The sequence below is a fragment of the Cornus florida genome, unplaced genomic scaffold (assembly GCF_030987335.1).
Source record: "Cornus florida cultivar Cherokee Brave unplaced genomic scaffold, ASM3098733v1 CherokeeBrave_3.0.0_Hap2_Chr06, whole genome shotgun sequence".
Taxonomy (NCBI): Eukaryota; Viridiplantae; Streptophyta; class Magnoliopsida; order Cornales; family Cornaceae; genus Cornus; species Cornus florida.
In genome coordinates this window covers 89,766,903-89,773,856 of record NW_026775576.1, presented here as the reverse complement: position 1 = coordinate 89,773,856, position 6,954 = coordinate 89,766,903, and positions in this window count along the sequence as shown.

Sequence of the window (6,954 nt, the reverse complement as noted above, 5' to 3'; positions counted from 1 at the left end):
TATACGTAACATGTTTTAAGTTACTTTTTAATATTATGGTAACTTTAGCATAAATAAATAAACTGATGTATATATTTTATTTATTTAATGAGGATATAGATAGATTATATACGTAACATATTTTAAGTTACTTTTTAATATTATGGTAACTTTAGTATTAATAAATAATCTAATGTATATATTTTATTTAATTAATAAGGATATACATAGATTATATAAGTGACATATTTTAAGTTACCTTTTTAATATTTTCATTTTTTTTAATTTTTCTTTATTAAGTTGACTTGGATTGGAAAAAGGAATAGGGTTATTATTTAGCCTATAAATATACAACTATAGGTTGAAAAAGGAGTGAAAATATATCACGTAATATATTCTAAAGAGAGAGAGTTAGAGAGAGAAGGAGAAAGAGGAAGGAATGAGAAAAAAACCCTTTAGAGAGAAAATTAAAGAAGAAGAAGTTTAACTTTCAATCCGAAAGTTTAGGGCAAGTTCTTCTTCTATCTCTTTCCCTTTGATTCGTGTTTCTATACATGCCTAGGAAATTTTAGGATTTATTAAACACATAAAATTAAATAATTATGCATGTTTAATTGGATTAAAGCATAGGTTTTTATATAATTGGTTCATATCTGTTATTGTGTTATAAATTAAAAAATGCATGATTTTGGTTTGATTTCTGGTGTGAATTTTACATGTTTAAATTATGTATTTTTCATATCTGTGGAATGATGGAACGTAGAAACATGTCTAGGATTCCTGAACATTAAATAGGGACTAGATTTGGGTTTAAATAAATTTAAATACACTCAATCATAACGATGCTTGCTATTTAAATGTTTAAACAAACGAATGGATTTAATCTTTTAAAATGCTTTAGCAATTGAGATTAAATGTGTAGGATGAATTGGATATGGAGAATGCTTATTTGACGATATAGTAAAATATCATCATGTATAAGATTCAGTTTGTGTAGGACATATGATATAGGAGCTTAAATAAATAATAAGTCATTCATATTATGTGATAACTTGATATCATATTATCATAGTTATTTCTGGAATGTTTGATGTATTTCTTTAATTATTACATCAATTGTTGGATTGTGTGGTTTAATGCACCGGTATGGGACGGTGGCATTCTAGGGACGGATTAACTTATCAGTTAAGTCCTACCTATTTTATATAAGGGAATGGATTAACTAAAATGTTAAGTCCTACTTATATTCAAGTCAGGTTAGCTGAACAAGTTGAATGACTTATAGAGGATTAATTTATTATATAAGGGAATGGATTAACTAAAATGTTAAGTTCTACTTATATTCAAGTCAGGTCAGCTGAACAAGTTAAATGACTTATGGAGGATTAATTTATACTGGATAGGATGGTTACTAGATTATATATATATAAGTATGGTGCCATGATATGAGCTTGAGTCTCAGGATCAGTGGTTAAGGTGCGTATATCGCCAGGGATGTGTAGCTAGATATAGTGTAGTTGTGTACCCTGGTAGGTCTAGGTACTCATGCCCACTATATGTGCGTTTTGCATGTTGTCTACTTTTCAGGTTGAGACAACCCTATAGTCTAGTGAGGTTCCTTTAGTGTGTGTATATATATATATATATATATATATATATATATATACGAACTACTAGTTACTGTTGGATTGACTATGATGTATACGTGTATCAGATCTCTGCTTGGACTGTAGTAGAGTATAACTTGTTTGTGGGCCTGACCCACCATTATTTTTCAGGTGTTCGTCACGAGTAGAGGTTGTTCGTGCTGAGCGGGGATCAGTCTACTTCATTCTTCCGATGTTACATAGGAGTTTCTTTATGATTCAGTTTCCTGTTTTAGATTACTGTCATTTGTTTAGTTTGGATTTTCTAGGGGTCCACACAGTATGGATTTCCGAATTGTATTTTGGAGGATCAATTGTATCAAAATAGTTTATTAATTAATGGAAATATATTATAAGGTTTATTATTAGATTATCATTTTAGTTTCTTGTCAGCATTTTATTTATTCTTCTTTATTCTTTTGTACTCTGTGTTCGTTTATTATCAATTTGTTTTGATATCCTCGGGTATTCGGGCGTGGGCCTGGCCAACCCGCATTCGGAAATTCGGGGGTATCACAGCCGCAGACTCAGGGACAGGCACCACAGCAGTTGCACTATGGCAGGGTGTATAACCCCATGCCTTAGGATGTTCAGGCACCTCAGACTATTGAGGGTAAGTTTCCTATTCATGGTTTAGATGGACGTGTTTTATTTGATACGGGTGCTACACATTCATTTGTAGCTAAGACTTTTGTTACTTTATCTGGGATGAGGACGAGGGTATGCACTAGACCTCAGGGTATTTCTACACCATTGGGCGGTACAGCTATTATACATGAGAGTGATGGGCCTGTGACACTAGATATTGGCAGACTCAGATTTCTAACCAACCTATTGGTCCTGGACATGCACATTTATGATATGATACTTGGGATGGATTGGTTGTCTCACTATCATGCCCAATTTGATTATTTTGATAGATCTATTATATTTACCATACCTGGTCAGGATATGTATGTAGTAGCTATGCCACGTTCTAAAGGGGGCGGTAGCACCTATTTGTTCCATGTGGAGGAGGAAAAGGATGAGGGGATTACTGTGTCATTAGATAACATACAGATTGTAGAGGATTTCCCGGATGTATTTCAGGAGATTCCAGGATTGCCACCTAGTCGCGAGATTGATTTTGTGATAGACTTAGCTCCAGGCACTGCGCCTATTGCTAGGGCACCCTATAGGATAGCACCGGTAGAGATGAGAGAGCTGAGGGATCAGATTCAGCAGTTACTCAGCCAGGGTTTTATTCGTAGGAGTACATCACCTTGGGGAGCACCGGTTCTGTTTGTGAAGAAGAATGATGGTTCGTTTCACCTATGTATAGATTACAAGGAGTTGAATAAGGTTACGATTCGTAACAAGTATACTTTGCCCAGGATTGATGACTTGTTTGATCAATTAAGAGGAGCCACATATTTCTCCAAGATTGATCTGCGTTCTGGGTATCATCAGTTGAGGGTTAGGGAGCAGGATGTTCCTAAGACAGCATTTCTCACGAGATATGGTTCTTATGAGTTTCGTGTTATGCCGTTTGGGACGACTAATGCACTTGCAGTGTTCATGGACTTAATGAACAGAGTTTTATGGGCTTATTTGGACCAGTTTGTTATTGTTTTTATTGATGATATCTTGATCTATTCTCGGTCGGAGGACGATCATGCTCGACATCTTCGCATAGTCTTGCAGACGCTTCGTGAGCATCAGTTATATGCCAAATTCGAGAAGTGTGAATTTTGGCAGCGGGAAGTGAAGTTTCTGGGTCACGTGGTGTCAGAAGGGGGGATAGCGGTTGATCCAGCCAAGGTTTCAGCTGTGGTGGAATGGGGTCAGCCTACTTCACCTACCGAGATTCGAAGTTTTCTCGGTTTGGCAGGATATTATCGTCTGTTCATCCAGGGGTTCTCTAAGATAGCAGGACCATTCACTCATCTGACCAAGAAGGGTGTACAGTTTGTGTGGGATAAGCACTGTTAGCGAGCTTTTGATGAGCTAAAAAGGAAGTTGACTTCTGCACCAGTTCTGGCTACTCCACAAAGCAGGATAGAGTATCTTGTCTACTCGGATGCTTTGTTGCAGGGTCTTGGATGTGTTTTAATGCAAGAGAAGCGACTGATTTCTTATAGATCTCGGAAACTTAAGCCTCATGAGCTTAATTATCCAACACATGATTTAGAGTTGGCAGTAGTGGTCGTTGCCTTGCGTATTTAGAGGCATTATCTGTTGGGTGAGTCCTTCAAATTATTTAGTGATCACAAGAGTCTGCAGTACTTGTTCACTCAGCGGGAGCTGAATATGAGGCAGCGCAAATGGTTGGAGTTTGTAAAAGACTATCATTTTTCTATACAGTACCATCCAGGAAAAGCGAATGTGGTGGCAGATGCACTCAGTCGCCGACCTTTTGGTAGTCTTTCTACTCTATTCACTACTGAGTGGAATGCTTTGAAGAGTGTGGATGAGTTATCGGATGGTTTTATGGCTTGCATGGTGGTTACACCTTCCATCATTTGCAAGGTTTTACAAGCACAACTCATGGATCAACAGTGCATTAACAAGGTTGTAGAGATAGCTTCTGGAGAGGTTCCATTTTACTATGTTGGGGCTGTGGAGGTTTGACGTACAAGGGATGTTTAGTAGTACCTTCTGCTGTTGTTTTAAGGAAGGATGTGATGACTGAGACTCACCACTCTGAGTTCTCTGTTCATCCAGGAGGCGATAAGATGTATCAGGATATGAAGCGGCAGTTTTGGTGGGCAGGTATGAAGAGGGACATTGCTCTTTTTGATTCTTAGTGTAGTACTTGTCAGATGGTTAAGATTGATCATCGAAGGCCGCCAGGAGCTCTACAGCCACTACCAATTCCAGAGTGGAAATGGGAGAGCATATCTATGGATTTTGTGGAAGGGTTGCCAAATTCTTTCAAGGGGCATAATTCCATATGGGTCATTGTGGATAGGTTGACCAAGTCAGCTCATTTCTTGCCTATTTGCACTGATTTCACTTCGAAGTAGTTGGCAAGGCTTTACATCTCAGAGATTGTGAAGTTGCACGGCATTCCATTGTCTATTATATCGAACAGGGATTCGAGCTTTGTGTCTGGCTTTTGGAAGAGTTTTCAACTGGCTTTGGGTACGGAATTGCACCTTAGCACTGCCTATCATCCTCAGACTGATGGACAGACTGAGAGGGTTAATCAGGTCATGGAAGACATGCTACGGTCATGTGTTCTTGACTTCAAGGGACACTGGGAGGATTATTTGCCACTTGTGGAGTTTGCTTATAACAATAGTTTCCAGAAGACTATTGGGATGACACCTTTTGAGGCATTATACGGCCGACCATGTTTATCGCCGTTTGTTGGATAGAGGTTGGCAAGAGCCGATTCTTGGGTCCTGAGTTCATCAAGGATACTTCTGAGAAGATAGCTCTTATACGAGATCGGATGCGTACTGCCCAAAGAAAGCAGAAGAGCTATGTGGATTGTCGCACTCGTGCTTTGGAGTTTCGGGTTGGGGATTAGGTTCTTCTCAAAGTATCTCCTATAAAGGGTGTTATGCGCTTTGAGAAGAAAGGGAAGTTGTCTCCGCGGTTTGTCAGTTCATTCATGATTACGGATCGAGTTGGAGCTGTGGCTTATCGGTTGGCACTTCCGGATAACTTGGATCGCGTTCACAACGTGTTTCATGTTTCCATGTTACGAAAATTTCTGCGCGATGAGGATCGGTATCAGCATATCGATGTTGGGGAGATTGAGTTGCAGCCGGATGTAACTTATTTGGAGCCACCGTGTCGTATTGTCGACCGGCGGGATCAAATTCTTCGTAACAAGGTTATTCCATTGGTTCGTGTTCAGTGGAGTCATCACAATGAGGCTGAGTCTACTTGGGAATAGGAGGATGTCATTTGCTCACAGTTTCCTGAAATATTGGAAGAAGGTAAGAGCGAATTCCGAGGACAGAATTCCTTTTGTTAAGGGGGAAGAATGTAATACCCCTAATTTTAAAAGGATAGTCCTGACATTTATTTAATTGTTTAATTCTTTATTTAATTGTTTAATTGGTTTTTATTTGATTTAATTAGTTTAAATTGGTTATTTTAATTGTGTGTTTATTTCATGGTTATATTAAATTTGGGTTTTGTTTTACTTAATTGATTAATTGTTTTGTTTAATTAGTTGTCTTAATTGCGGATTTAATTGTTTTAATTTAATTTTTTTTAATTGTGTTAATTTTAAGGGATTTACTAATTTAATTTTCTTAAGTTAATTGTTTTAAGTTACTGGTTTAGTTAATTTAAATTAGTGTTCATCATGACTGTCTTATAGCTTTATGTGCCGACAGTGAATATAACCTAGGTTTTTATGGGCCGAGTTATACATGGATTAGGGTTTAATCACTAAGCCTATAAGATTAGGGTTTAATCACTAAGCCTATAAGTATGTATGTCACGGTGGTTTAGGGTTTTAGAACAATTAAACGTAATTTTTGTAGAAGCAGAGACCGTGGGATACAGAGGGAGAATAGAGAGAGATATGAGAGGAAGGATAGGTGGGAGTAAGGTAGAAGGAACGTGGGTTTGTGGAACAGCAGTGGGGAATTGAACGGGCAATACAGAACCTGGGAATTTAGAGTTTCAAGTCTGAAACTCAAAGGCAAGTTCTTTTCTTTCTCCTTCCCATTGCCTGTGTTCTGTGCACCTAGATAGCCTTTAGGGGATTAATTGGACAATAATTGAACCATGTATAATTGTTGTATGATATATTTGATTTCCTGTTGTCGATGAAATTAATCTGAAATTGTTCTGTCATATATGGTTTTGTATGTCTCTGGTTCTGCATAAAAACGTCCATCGGTTTTAAATCTTTTGTTGAACCTTCTACACTAAACCAAGAACTTAATCATCACTAAATGTAAATTAAGACCTGTAAGCTCAAAGTAGAGGAAGAACAGGAAGGTTCAAGTAGCCGGAGATGGAGGGGATAAGTTAAAGCGGAGTAACAAGAGGCCGGAAGCTCTCAAAGAGGGGTGAGAGCCGGCTCCTTAGATGTGGAAGCCGGCTCCCACACAAGTAGAGATGGCTCCAAGGACCTTGGAGCCGGCTCCAAGCATTCTAGAGCCTACTCCCACAATTTGGAGCAGGCTCTCTCTCAAATACACTTTCTAATTTTTTTTTTTTTTTTTTTTTTTTTTTTTTTTTTTTTTACGAGTAATTTGAGACTGTAGGTGTTGGGGACTGTTTGGACTATGTCTGGGACTTCACAGAATGTTTAAAAGGTAGTCTTAGGTTTTAATAAGACCTTTAATTGATGAAAGTTTAATTCTAGACAACGGAACAA